This window comes from Nuphar pumila, chromosome 3 (assembly GCF_984573655.1).
Source record: "Nuphar pumila chromosome 3, dmNupPumi1.hap1.1, whole genome shotgun sequence".
NCBI lineage: Eukaryota > Viridiplantae > Streptophyta > Magnoliopsida > Nymphaeales > Nymphaeaceae > Nuphar > Nuphar pumila.
In genome coordinates this window covers 124,770,855-124,786,689 of record NC_143251.1, presented here as the reverse complement: position 1 = coordinate 124,786,689, position 15,835 = coordinate 124,770,855, and the positions used below count along the sequence as shown (strand labels likewise).

The window sequence follows — 15,835 nt, the reverse complement described above, 5'->3', positions numbered from 1 at the left end:
AACAGTTAGTTAAAACAATAACAATAGCACAGTATAAAAAAAAGGACAAGTTTAAATTTCCAACCAAGAAAACAATCATTTGGTAAATGACAATTATTACTGATATTCATTTACATCTCATGATGACAACTCGCACTGATGACTGATCCAAACTTTTAAAAGAGCCAGCACGATGCTTCTGTTGTTGTCCAAGAAAAAACTACCAAATCTCAACAAGTTCCACCAACTAGTTAAACAAGGATGCAAATTGTTAACCAGCTTCCGAGCATACATATGCTGAAATATTGCTACAGAAGCAATTCTTGGCATCATTAGCCATAATATTTATGCCATAGTTTGTCTGGCTGAAAGTTTTGCATACAGCCATTATCAAAGCTTCCACAATATTTGTGCATATTCCCTTACCGTGCAGCAAGATTTATGTTTCTTCACCCCATTTGCCCAGTTTCTCCAATATAAAGGATTGAGTTGAGTAAAAATATTAACATATTTATTACATTACATGTGAATGCACTTACCTTCTCTTACAAAAGTTTTGATCGGTACACAACAAAATAAAAAGGGTTATCTACTAAAGCAAGCAAAGAGATGACAGGAAATAAAGAAAGAGACCAGTTACTGTTCACAATTAAAAGAAATAGTTCATGAAACGGTTAGAAAATACTACATATATGTATATACTTGAATATATATATATACTCTTTGTAATACAAGAGTATGTATATGTATATAAATCAGACTTACCAAAAGCGCCTAGGTATGTGGGGAAGTGTGCTTCGGAAGCGCGAAACGTCGCGCTTCCGAAACGCCCGGGGAAGGCCCCTTTTTTAATGAGAAGTGTGCTTCCCTTTTATGGGAAGCACGCTTCCCTTTAATGGGAAACACGTTTCCCTTCACGCTTCCCCGCGCTTCCCCCATTTTTCAATTTCTTGTATTTTTTATTTATTTTTATTTATTTATTTTTGCTTCTCCCTCGCTTCCTAGGTCGCTTCCGGTTCACTTCCTAAGTCGTTTCTGAGACGATTCCCGATTCGCTCCTAAGTGGTTCAACGCTTCCTGCTTCCTAAAATTTTGAAAGTGTCTCACTTCCCGCTCCTGCTTCCCGTATCGCTTCCTCAATTGGCAACCACGATATAAATACATATTTAAAGTACATACGTATATTCTTGTAATTTTTATTTTCTTATTTCTGTAATTTCTCATTTTATTTATTTTTCTTTTTCACTTTTTGTTCCCTTTCTGTACACAGCCAGTAGTTGATTGTACTGTGTACACAGTCTGTCAAATAAGAGTCGTTGGGCTGATTCCCAACAGCTCTAATTAGAGCTGTTGGGAATAGCCCAGCGACTCTTTCAAAGTGTAATGTATTATAAATAAGGGCAATGAGCCCATTGTAATAGAGAATTAATGAAAGGGTTTTATCCCCTCATAGCAATAACACGGTGCATTTGAAGCACTTGTTCTTTCTTGTGGTGTGAAGCTTTTTATGTTATTTTGTGTTGGCATATGTTTTGAATATCAAGTTATTTGAAAGCTTAATTGTGTGTAAGACTTTTCACATGGTATCAGAGCTTGGTGTATGATCAATTGTGCATTGGTGGGTTGCCTCGAAAAGCGTGCTTATTCTCATTCGTGGTGTTGATTAGTTTTTCTCTTCTAACTCACTATGGGTGAATTTTTCCCACACAATACAAGCAACTCTAACTTTATTCCGCCATTCAAACTTGAAAAAAGCAACTATAACATTTGGGCAGGACACTTGGAGACATTTATCAAGGGTCAAGGTTTGTGGGGATTCGTAAGAGGTACTATTCTTGAACTTACTCCCAAAATTACATTTGGTGAAAATGGGATTGAGACTTGTCTTGACAAAAGAAACAAAGCCATGGAAGAATATTATAAGAAATTGGATGAATGAGAAATGAAAAACACAAAAAAAAATTCATGGATGCTAAGTGGAGTTGAGAAAAAAATTACCTCAAACCTATTATGCTACAAAAAGGCAAATGAAGCATGAAAATATCTTAGAGGTATGTTTATCGAAAAAGATATGGCCCACAAGTATTATCTCTAAGAAAAAGTTAGAAATATCAAACAAGGAGATAAAAATGTAAGAAATTACTTTATGGAGTTATCTTCCATATGGACCCAACTTGCCCAATTTTAACCCAAGTGGGAAGGTAAGTGTATAGAAATACGAAGAGTTCAAGTTGAAGAAGATAGACTCTTCGCTTTTCTCTATGGTTTGAGACCTGAGTTTGAACAAACAAGGGTCTCCTTTCTATCATCTTTATCTTCTCCTCCTATTCATGAGATTCTCACTAAACTTAGTGGAGAAGAAACTAGACTAAATATGAGTAAAAATGTCAGTGTGCTTGCTACTTCTAGTAATGGCCAAGAAGAAGATTGCACACTTGCCGCATCAAAACCAGGGCATCATATCAAATCATATAAACCTCCTCATTTTAACAAGAATAGAGGAGAATAAAAAATCATTTGACATAACTGTAATGAACCTGGTTATATTAGGCCTCAATGTCCTAAATACAAATATAAGCCTCAAGAAAAACGTGTTGCCGTTGCACCATCAAAACAAGATGAGGATACTCTGAATCTCAAAGACCTCACCAAATCATTATCTCAACTAACGAAAGCATTACAACCATTAGTCAAAGGATCTACTTCAGGAGCGGTCATTGCATCCTCTTCTACTCATGGTATGTGTTCTTGGCTTCTTGATTTAGGAGATTCTTTTCATATGACCCCACATAAGTCTATACTATCCGAATGTCAACCTAATTCGAATGCATCTTTTGTTTCCACTACCGATGGCACTGCCTTATAAATAGAGGGTGTTGGTACTTTTAAAAATGATTAATCAAAACATAACAAATTTTACATTCCAAAAATAAGACTTATACCAAAACTTCATCTTAACCTACTTTCAGTTTCTCAAATCTCAGATCATGGATTTTCTCATCAAGTAAATGTTGGGGGCAGGATCGCCAGTCCGGGAAATTGATTGAAGAAGGTTTTAGGCAAGGAGATCTCTATTATGTGGATTTCCTTTGTATTCCAAAGGAATCATTTTGTAACACTGCCCAAATAAAAGATATACGAACTTGGCATCATAGACTTGGGCATCCAAATATAAGGAAATTAAATTTTGTACCGGTTACCAAGAATCTTTGTAAAGATAATTTTGAATGTAAAAAATGTTTACTCGGTAAAATGATAGCCTTGCCTTATGGTCAAAGAACTTTTTACTCTTCAATGCTTTTTGAATTAGTTCATTCGGATGTGTGGGGTCCTGCTCCTGCTGCTTCTAAAGGAAGATTCTCCTACTACATTGTGTTTATCGATGACTTCACTAGATATTTTTGGATTTACTTTCTTAAGTTTAAATCAGATGTATTTGCAACCTTCAAAACATTCTATAATATGATTACAAATCAATTTGAAAATAAGATCAAAATTCTCCGAACTGACTCTGGAGGAGAATATTTGTCAAATGAGTTTAAACAATTTTTATAAAACGAAGGAATTTTACATAAAAAATCATGTCCTAGAACCCCACAACAAAACAAAATTTCAGAAAGAAAACACAGACATATTATGAAAACTACAAGAACCCTTCTTATTGCTAGAAATGTTCCTAAAAATCTTTGGGCTGAAGTTGCATTAACCGCAATATATCTCATAAACAGGATGTCTTCAAAAACTTTGTCAAATGAGATTCTTTTTGAAAAATTATTCAAATATCAACCTGACTATCAAAGACTGAGAATCTTTGGTTGTAAATGTTATGTTTTAAATGATAAAGGAGATAAACTATCCTCTAAGGCTATCCCTTGTGCGTTCATTGGTTACTCCGAAACACAAAAAAGGATTTAAATGCTATGATATAAAAAATGATAAACTTCTTGTCTCAAGAAATGTTAATTTTGTTGAAAATGAAAGTGGATTTGAAGGAAACACGTCACAAGACATAAATTCTGATTATTCTTTCTTGTTTAAATTGATGTCTAACGATGAAAATAGTTATGTAGAATCTCTTATTGAAGATAGAACAACAGTTGAACCAATAGTGTACACTAGAAGAAATCAAAATGAAACCAATGAAAGTATAAATCAAAGTAACAATGAAGCATTAGAAATTCCTTCAGAACAAACCACCATTCGTAGATCTGAACGAACCTCAAGAATTCCAAATAAATTTGTGTCTTATGACTCATTCTCTCCTAGACATAGAGCATGTCTTATAGCTATTCATTCATATTTTGAGCCCTCATGTTACAATGAAGCAAAAATTTTACCCGAATGGATAAAAGCTATGCATATAGAATTAGACACTCTTAAAGAAGCTAACACTTGAGAAATTCTAAATTTGAAAAGAAGACCATAGGATGTAGATGAGGTTTTAAAGAAAAAACCAAAAGTGATGGATCATTCGAAAGGCATAAAGTCAGGCTAGTTGCCAAAGTATATTCTCAAAAATATGAAGTGGATTACGAAGAAACTTTTGCTCATGTTGCCAGGATGACTACTCTTCGAATGCTTGTAGCTATTTCAACTTAAAAATTGAAATATATTTCAAATGGATGTTAAAAATGCCTTTTTAAATGGGAATCTTAATGAGGAAGTATACATGGATGTTTCACCTGGATTGATAATCCGTTCAAGTAAAGTACTTAAATTAAAAAAAAAACATTGTATGATCTCAAGCAAGCACCTAAAGTTTGATTTGATACTTTTAACAATGTTATTGCAAGATATGGTTTTAAACCATGCTATACTGATACAACTTTATTTATCAAAAATTCTTTTGCAGGTATTATAATTTTACTTTTATATGTTGATGATATGTTGGAGTGACAAAGAAGGAATCAAGTAAAACAGTCTTTAAAAAATTCTTTTGAAATGACAGATCGTGGGTTCCTAACATACTTTTTTGGTATAGAAGTATCCTACTCTAATAGAGGATACATATTGTTACAAACAAAGTTTGTTTCAGATATTATTGGCAGGTCAGGACTATCGGATGATAAAGTTGTTGACACCCCAGAGACTGTTGGAATGAAGATGTGAGCCGATGATGGAGTTCCTTTAGACAATCCAACTCCCTTCAGACAACTCGTGGGATCTCTTATGTATTTGAGTATTACAAGACCAGACATAGCTCATGTTGTACATATAGCCAGTCAATTTCAACACGCTCCTGTTAGAACTTGGGTTTTCACCAAGTCTGATCTGCAAAAGAAGAAAAAGTGAGAAAAAAAGGTAGAAGAAAGAGGAGACGCTGAGTTGGTTTTGCTGCACATGTTCACGTTCTTTTCATAAAGCATACATGACCTGATTCATTATATTTATGTATTAGGTTACAAGATAATTCGGGTATGGACATGACTGTCCTACAACAAAACACAATATTACAGTCGTGCCCCAGTAAGCACGTCAATAACGCAATCCCAGTTTGGGTCTAGATCAGACCCAAGCTGGTCCAGCATTACATGACACTTAATACCCTCCCTCAAGTTGTGCATGGTCTTGAACCATGGACAACTTGTTCTTCAAGAACCAAAATTTGTTTTTCGTCAAATCCTTTGTAAATAAATCTGCCACCTGGTCTTCCGTAGGGATGAAATGAGGTTCAATCTCTTTGTCTTCAACCTTCTGTCGAATGAAGGGCTGATTTATCTCAATATGTTTTGTCTTACTGTGGAAAATAGGATTAAAAGATATTTTAATGGCACTTTGATTATCACACAATAAGATAGATTTCGAGATTCGTTCCTCCAACTCATTCAACAAATGCCTTGTCCAAGTAGCTTCAGCAGTTGCAGCAGCCATTAATCGGCATTCAGCCACAGTACTTGATCTAGCTATTGGCTTTTGTTTTCTACTGCTCCAGAATACTAGGTTTTCCCCAGGAAAGATGCAATATCCAGAAACCGACCTCCTTTCATCAGGATCTCCTGCCCAGTCCACATCACTGTAGACCGTGACATCATGCATATCCCCTCCTTTCCAACTTTTCTTATATACCAACCCATCTCCGATGGTTCCTTTTAAATACCTCAACACTCTCTTGACAACATCCATGTGTCCTGTTCTTGGCTCATGCATGAACTACAACACTTGATTGACAGAATAAACAATGTCAGGACGAGTAAAGGTAAGATATTGAAGCATACCGACTACACTTCGATATCTTGTAGAATTAGGATACAAATCTCTATCCTGTGAACTAAGCTTTTGATGTAAGACACTAGGTGTAGACAAAGGCTTGCAATCTTGCATACCAAATTTCTTCAATAAATCTAGTGTGTATTTATGTTGTGTCAATGTCAACCAACCATCCTTCCTGTCTACCTCGACTCCAAGGAAATAACGCAAATCTCCTAAGTCTTTCATCTTAAACCTTTGACTTAAGAGTCTCTTTATTTCTTCAATGTGGCTCATCAAGTTCCCTGTAACAATAATATCATCAACATATATCAACAATATGGTGGTGATGCCTTTACCCTTGAATATAAACAATGAGTGGTCCAAGAGAGATTGACAGAATCCATGTTTTTGTATTTCTAGGGAGAAACTTTGAAACCACGTGCGTGAGGCCTGCTTCAAACCATATATGGCTCTTTTTAGTCTGCATATATGTGTCCTTGGGTCTCCCTCAGCATATCATGGAGGTTGTTCCATGTAAACTTCTTCCATCAAGTCCCCATGAAAGAAGGCATTTTTGACATCTAACTGACTTAATGTCCATTCATGTTTGACAGCTAAAGACTATAATTCTTATTGTCCCCATTTTGACCACAGGACTAAAGGTCTCATCATAATCTTTGCCATATTACTATGTAAATCCCTTTGCAACAAGTCTTCTTTTGTATCGTTCTATGGTGCCATCAGGTTTGTATTTAATTTTATAAACCCACTTGGAATCAACAACATTTTTGTTAGGAGGTCTGAAAACAATTTCCCATGTCTGGCATTCATGAAGCGCTTTCACTTCTTCATTCATGGCCTCAATCCATTTGTTTGATTTCATGCCTTGATGAAACCCTACGGGTTCATCATGCTTGTCAACCTGAGATAAAAAGAGTTGAAGATCCATAGAAAAATTATTGTAGCTGACCCACCTATCAATAGGGTGTCTGATTCTATTTGAACTCCTCAAGTTTCCAACAGGCACATAATTATCTGGTTTAGGTTTAATGTGAGGAGCAGAAGGAGCGCCTTTTTCTCTTCGCACATACACATACCCTTTAAATTTATCAATGGGATGCCGTTGTGGACCTGCCCCTTCTTCAGCATATGAAGCTCCACCAACCTGATCACCAGATTGAAGTAAGCATGCTTGCCCTGAGTCAATGTCATCTTCGTCAGCCGACTGTGTTTCCTGAGTACACTGAGGTGAGCAATCACCATAAACATTTGCAAATAATTCTGCACTCATCCATGGATGATAAACCTTTTCTCTGAGAATTCTTTGATAGGTATTAAACGATACATCTCCAAAATTATTCTCATCAAACACAACATTCCTGCACCGATAACCTTTGTAATCATCAACATATCCCACGAATCTGCACTTGGAAGCCTTTGGTTGGAATTTATTCCTAAGAGAATCATCAATATGAACGTAGCAAGTGCATCCAAACACACACAGAGCATCATAATCAGGTTGAATGCCGAAAAGAGAAAAGTATGGTGAACTATTTTGTAAAACTGTCATAGGCAGATGATTTATAATATAGATTGTTGAATGGAATGTTTTTTACCACAGACTAATGGGAAGATTGCTATCATGCATCATGCTCATGGTTGTTTCAACAATATGTAGATGCCTTCTTTCAACAATCCCATTTTTTTGTGGCGTATGTGGATAAGACACTCTACGCTTTATTCCATTACTTTGGAGAAAATCAGTAAAATCCTTTGATGTATACTCACCACCTCCATCACAATGAAAATGCAGAATATTGGTAGAGAAATGGTTTCGAACAAAAGCATGAAAGTTTTGAAATATGTGAAAAGTTTCAAACTTATGTTTCATAAAGAATATCCAAGTATAGCGAGAATAATTGTCAATAAAGATGAGGAGATATCTGCTGCCAGAAGAAGAAGAGACAGGCGCATGGCCCCAAACATCTGAATAAACAATTTCAAAAGGTCTTGAAGCTCTTTTATTTATAGAATCAAAATGAAGTACATGACTCTTACGCATTTGACAACTGAAGCACTTTTTATTATTTTTCTCAAGAGTCAAACTTGATTTAGGAATTAATTTGCTTGATACAAGTTTCTCAAGAAAAAAATAACCGCAATGATCAAGGCGATCATGCCAAAGACTTGACTTATTACATTTAGAAAGACTAAAAACAAACTCAGGACCTGACATAGATGACTCAGACTGAAAAGACTTAGACTTCAAGACGGAACTAGTATGTACAAATGGATCTTCCTTAAAGATATACATATTTCATTTCTGCTCCCCTTCAGCGAATGTCTCCCTCCCTCGTTTGAAGATCCTTGACATACACAGAAGTGAATTCAACATAAGAATGTGTATCATCAACAAGTTTGGACACAAAAATAATGTTCTTTTTTATGTTAGGAGCATGAATGACATTTGACAAATTGAGAGATGATTTTGACAAAGGGATGATTGCATTACCAATGTGAGAAATATGATGGTGAGATCCATCTCCAGTAACAATACTAATTTTGCCAAAGTAAGGAACCGAGTTCGAGAGCTTACCAACATCCCCCGTAACATGGGTCGCTGCTTCTGAATCAACATACCATAATCCTTGATCATTCTGCCTCAAGTGCAACCCAGACAATGCTGTCAGCAAAAGTTGTGTCGCCTCTCCCATCAGTTTTGGTAACATTATCTACCTTCTTGCTCTTAGTGTTTTGCAACTTTCCTTTATTTTGAGGATTAAACCAGCAATTTGCCTTGATATGTCTTTTTTTATTGCACAGTTAACATGTCGGGACAGTTCTCAGATTTTGGTTCTTCGCATTGGAGTTGAACGACATATTGGGTATGAGAAGCAAACCTGTACCTGCAAATCTACCACAACCTCTTCCTCATCTGAAGCTATTTCCTCCACGACTACGACCGAATGAGAACCCAGTAGCTAGAACATCTAGAGAATCAGATTGAGCACCAGAATCTTTAGCAATGCCTTTCAACGACATTTCATATTGTAGAAGTTTTGCCCGGAGGTTCTCAAATGTGGGAAGCATGGGCAAGCACAACAATGATGTTACCAATACATGATAATCTGGGCCCAAACCATTCAATGTTTGTTGCACTTTATCCTTGTCCGGCACTTCACATCCAATAATGGCTAGTTGATCAGTAATAGTCTTCATCTTATTCAAATAATCCATGATAGATAGACTGCCCTTTCTGAGAAGTTGGAATTCACGCTTGAGGAACAAAACCATGGCTTAAGATATCTGAGAATATGCTTGTGTCAACCTGTTCCACAGTTCCATCGTTGTGCAGTCGTCGGGAATAGCAACCAGTACTTCCTAAGATAAGGTAGACGTGATGTAGGCAATTAATGCCTGATCTTTTCTCATCCAAGAGACATAATCCGGGCTGCGAACAAGCTTGGTAGATGCAGCCCCATGAGCATTTGTTTCCTCCTTTGCGATGAACTCTGGTGGGACTGGAATTGATTCATCCAGATGACCAAAGAGATCTTGGCTCCTGATAAAAGGAACTATTTGTCTCTTCCAAGCCAGGAAATTGAAATTATTTAATTTTTCAAAGACAAGTTGGCTAAGGAAGTTAGATGACAAACCGGACTGGGTTGAGAAAGAATCCATGATTATGAGATACGAGAATATAAAGTGGAAAACACTCTAAGAAGGAAGCAATCGAATGACTACTTAAACTTTAAGATAATATGATTGTTTAAATTAAGTGCAGAAGAGAACTGGTTATAACAAAATTCGGATTTGTTGTCTTCTTTTTTTTTAACAGATATCAGATCACGTGAGTATTCAAATTATCAATTCAATATTCATGAATCAAGCCAAAGCACGATTGATCAACGTTGTGAATATTCAAGTTATCTGATCAGGTCAACAGAGGTCAGATCACGTTGATTAATCGTGTTTTCAGATTAATCAACGATCAGTATTTAGATAAAGGAATAAGAAAACAGATTCAAGAGAAAGAAGAAAGAGAAATCATGAGTTTTTTTTTTTGCTTGAAATATAGCAGCGATCCAAGAGATGTTGATTAATCGTGTTTTCTGATTAATCAACGATCATTTTTCAAATAAAGGATTGAGAAGACAGATTCTAGAGAAAGAAGAAGAAAAAATCACGAGTTTCAAGAAAGGATTTGGATGAGAAGATATCGTACTTTTGAGAGTAAATACAATAACACAGGAGGGAAAAGAATATTTTCCTGACCGAAAACAGATATTCCCTATGGTCATAACTTTTGGAAGCAATACCGAGCCCTAGATCCAACCTTGCTCTGATACCATGTTAGAACTTGGTTTTCACCAAGTCTGATCTGCAAAAGAAAAAAAAGGTAGAAGAAAGAGGAGACGCTAAGTCAGTTTTGCTGCACAGGTTCACATTCTTTTTATAAAGCATACGTGACCTGATTCATTATATTTATGTATTAGGTTACAAGATAATTCGGGTATGGACATGACTGTCCTACAACAAAACACAATATTACAACCGTGCCCCAGTAAACACGTCAATAACACAATCCCAGGTACAGCATTACATGACACTTAATAGCTCCAACATCAGCTTATATGAGTGCAGTGATGAGAATTATCAAATACATTAGAAGCACAATAAATAAGGAAATTTTTCTATCCTCTTCTTCCTACTTAGATCTTATTGCATATTCTGATGCTGATTGGGAAGGGGATTCAAATAATAGACACTAAACAACTGATTTTTGTATGTTTCTAGGTAAATCTTTGATTTCATGGAGGAGAAACAACAAAAGGTGTCATTATCATCTACAAAAGCTTAATATAGAGCAATGACAACTACTACCATGAAAATCGTGTGGCTCAAACAACTAATTTCAGATATGGGAATTCATCTTCAGAATCCTACAAGATTATGCTATGACAACAAGAGCTCCATATACATTGCTCGAAATCATACGTTTCATGAAAGAACCATGCATATAGAGATGGATTGCTATTTTGTTCGTGAAGAATATTTAAAGAAGACTATTGATCTTCCCTACGTGATATCAGAATATCAACTTACGGATTTTTTCACCAAGGCACTGTGCTCACCAAGATTCAATTTTTTACTTGACAAACTTTTGGTGATTTCACCATAAGTTTGAGGGAGACTGTTAGAAAATAATACATATATGTATATACTTGAATATATATATATATATATATATATACTCTTTGTAATACAAGAGTATGTATATGTATAAGTATATGTATATAAATACATATTTAAAGTATATATGTATATTCTTGTAATTTTTATTTTCTTATTTCTGTAATTTCTCATTTTATTTATTTTTCTTTTTCACTTTTTGTTCCCTTTCTGTACACAGTCGATAGCGCCCATTGTAATAGAGAATTAATGAAAGGGTTTTATCCCCTCATAGCAATAACACTGTGCATTTGAAGCACTTGTTCTTTCTTGTGGTGTGAAGCTTTTTATGCTATTTTGTATTGGCATATGTTTTGAATATCAAGTTATTTGGAAACTTGATTTTGTGTAAGACTTTTAACAGAAACATCAACAGTGTGCAAAATATCAAAACTATTGAACTACCTCATGCTTTGCTTGAATAATGCATAAGCAGCTAAAAACTAATGTCCATCTCAAAAAAAAAAAAAGAGACTGTATCAGGTGAGAAGCATCTCTGACGATAATAGTCAGAGGTGCCTCAGATGTCATTCATCCACAAGATGATCGGCATCCCCAGCACCACCATTTTTTTGTGCTTTAAATGCCGCTCATCTACAAGATGAAAGGCACTAAAATGTTTTTTTGGGCCCCATCTGAGAGGTAAACTATCCAACCATGGTGTTTGGGTTGCCGTTCATCACATGGATGAACAGCATCAAGACACCTCAGACATGATACTGTCTCAAAAAATATAACTTGAAAAAAAAGTCAGAAGACCAAGCATAGGGAAATGAACAAGCAAAAACCTTAAGAAAATTCTATGAATAAAATTTTCTTAAACATATGGCCCACATATATATAACCAGAAAAGTCATAAATGGCACGACGGAGCCAAGGTAGCATGGTCATATGGGGAAAGGCAATAAAAACTCCAGGAAGTCTGTTCCTTCTCAAATACAAAATAGTGATAACAGTTGAAATTATGAAAGATTTTTTAAAAGATAAAGGAAATTGCAATGAAGCAAACAAACAAAACCATTTCCATTTGATTTGCAACTTCTATTTATTCCTTCATCCTTCAGTGATTGTATCCACTACCAACTATGACCTACACCACCTTTCACGCTGCCTGTAGTACCATTTGCACTTGTGAGAACTCCAATGCCGAGATGATTCATCATAACAGGAGCCTTTTGCTCATGAGACTATATTCTTCATTGGGAAAACATACCAGGGTTTTTTTCCATACACATGGAACAAAACTGTGAACCTGACTGAAATGATTAGGTCAACTGAAATGGATTCTGGGATCACCAAACTGAGGAAAGAGCATGACCAATGAATTAAACATTTTTTTCAGAGGTTAGACCTTTGTCGCCTTCACATAGTAAAAAGGAAAATAGGAAAACCTTGGCTTGTCCAAGAACACAGAATAAAGAATCAAACAATAGACTTATGTGCAGTTAAGAGAAGATAATGATAGACACAGTGTTGCCCTTGGGCTTATAAACACTATATGCCTTTGTTATCTTAGGGTACGTTTGATGCCCCGCTCCCAGCGTGATTCGGACGAAAATCATGCTGGGAACAACGATTTTCAACAAACGTTGGATGCGTGATGCAGGACAGGACCCAATTGGGTCCATCGTGCCACCCGATCCGCCACAAAGGGCAGATGAAGGACCCCGCGCATATGGCTCACTTGCAGGGACGGAGCCACAACGCAGGGAGGTACCCCTGCGCACCTACGTCAGGCATGGTGGAGCTCGCACGCCCCAGGACCAGCTGCAAAGAGAGACTGACCCGGATCGTGGGTCGGATCCAAATCTGGACCCACAACCCGGTCCAGTAAACAGCCTTTAAAAGGCCCTGCCTAGGGTTGCGTGAAGGCAGAGATTATTGAAAAGCTCCAGCCGCCTTTCTTCCTGCAGTTTTCCTATTCTTTTACTTGCTTGCTGTTTTCCTTTACATTTTTGCCTGTTTATTGCATTTTCCTATTGCTTATTGAACATTTCTGAGTTTAATAAAGAAGTCCAGCCACACCGATTCACGGTGGGCCATTATTTTCTCTCCTCCTCCAACGTGGACTGCATCAAAGTGGTATCAGAGCGGGCGTTCCACCTTCATCAGCGGTATGACTCTTGAGGAGGGAACCGATCCGGTACAAGGCGAAGTGCGTGAGGAGGCGAGCAGCAAAGATCCCATGCTGCGTGTCATGGAGGTGTTGACGAAAATACAGGAGAATGTGTTGCGCGTGACCCGGGATGTTGCAGGCCTATCGAAAAGGCTGGATGGGATGGATAATCGTTTGACAGCACTCGAGTCGCGCAAGGGGCCGTGCGCAGTACCAGATGCAGACTTCGCTGATGGCGTGTCTGCAAATCTGAACCCCCAGGGGGCTGAATCATCCCAGCCGATACCCCTACAACGAGTGACTGCGCCTGTTTCAGCATCCATGTATGGTTCGGCCTTCCCAGCAGTTCCAGCATCCATGTATGGTCCGGACATCTCTCGACAGCACCAGGGGATCTCGGCGAACAACGATGCCCTGGTAAGAGCACCCCACTCCCGACAACAGGTGATTGCGCCTGTTTCACAGGTGGACCCAAGCCTGCAGGGCCCCAGCGGTACGCTGGGTCCACCTGCAGGCCAGGGTGCGTGGCCAGGCGCAACAGCAAGTGCGCTGAGGGTCAGCCCGAGCCTGCAGGGCCCCAGTGTTGCGCTGGGTCCACCTACGGGCCCGGGATCGTGGCAGGGCCTCGCTCGGGCTGTGTCGCAGAGTGAGCTGAGTCGGCAGGGGCCCAGCGTCACGCTGGACCCTGCTGCTGGCCCGGTCCTATCAGCCCAGCTTGGGAGAGACGTGCATTTCTTCCCCGACCCCACACGGGGAGGCTCCGTAGCCGCATCCCTGCGAGCTGGAGTTGGCGAACCTTTGTTGATTGGGCCAGATCCAAGAGGACCCAATCCAGTTTGTAATGCAACGAGACCCAAGCCTGTTTCACTGGGACCAACCATTGGGTCTCAGGGAACGGGTTTGGGTCTAGACACCCCTTACCCAGCCTACCTAGTTGGTTCCGGTTCGCGGGCAGCCCCGAGCCAGAACCAACCCATTAGTTCCGACCCTCAACATATACCCCAGACCGACCCTAACCCATATCGGACCCGGACGGAGCTCCAGTTTGGATTTGAGCCGGGTCAAAACCAGACCCATAATGCTATGGATCGGGGATCGAGTTCAAACCAAGCTTCTTATCCCCACAACTCGAACCTCGATCCAACCCACTCATATCTAGGTCCGACGAGTAGTGTAGGAGCGGGCCCGATCCATATCCCATCGGGCGAATCAACCCATCCATATAACTACCAGGCACCATACCCATACCCATACCCATACCCAAACCCAAACCCACTTGTTTACCCAACCCTGACCCAGAACCCAACTCAACCTCCAGCCCAACACCATACTCCTAACCCACAACCATATTATACCAATTCTACCCACCAGGAACCAGAAACTCACCCGAACCCTCCCCCCTACATTGGCCTTCCCGTCATTCCAGTACCACAATATCGGCCGCAGATGGTGCCCGCCCCCGGGCAAACCAGACCGAGGCAATGTCAGCAGGAACCGGCGCGCCCTGACCGCCAACCCCCCATAGGGAGAGTTCGACAGCACCAACATCCCGGCGAGCAATACCGCCCTACAGACAATGAGGCAGCATGGGACGACGACCTTTTTTGGAACGAGCATCCTGCCGGAATGGTGGAGCCGCGACAACAGAGAGCACCAGACCACTCCTCCACTTATGGCGTGAAACTGGATCTTCCGGAGTTTGCGGGACGATTCGACGCGGAACAGTTTTTCGACTAGTCTTATGCAGTGCAGTTCTTCTTCGATTATCACACAGTTGCTGAACATCGTCGTGTCTCGTTAGCTTCTACGCGATTGAGAGGCCTAGCACAGACATGGTGGGTGGAGCTAAACGATCAAGGGAGCGGCAGGGGTTAGAGCGCGTACAGTCGTGGGAGGAAATGCAAAGACTGATGCAGTCAAAGTTCGTGCCTTCGGATCACGCCGAGCGAGCCTACAAGGAATACCTGACCCTGCGCCAAGGTTTCCGAACTGTAGCAGAGTACACCGCGGAGTTCCATCGTCTTTCCCTGCGTGTGCAGATCGAGGAAACAGCTCGTCAGCAGGTCACGAGGTACATTTCGGGTCTCCGCCCTGCTATCTCTGATGATTTTAGTTGTGTCACAATGGAGACATTAGATCAAGCCAACAGTTATGCCATGAACATCGAGGACAAGCTGAAGCGGCGGCAGGAATATCGGACGACCCGTAGTGAGCCCACCAGCCGACCCAAGCCGAGTTTCCCAACCAGGGGAGCAAGCTCCCCTAGTGATTCAAAACCTAGAACAGACCTTAGCAAACCTGACCAGTCAGGCCCAGCTT

General features: G+C 39.4%; 1 protein-coding gene across 2 annotated transcripts in view; it reads right to left on the bottom strand.

The window, feature by feature from the left end:
* The window catches only part of LOC149843621 (mitochondrial adenine nucleotide transporter ADNT1-like), a 35,241-nt gene that overhangs the window by 6,706 nt on the left and 12,700 nt on the right, over positions 1 to 15,835 (bottom strand). The gene's annotated exons all lie outside the window — the stretch shown is intronic.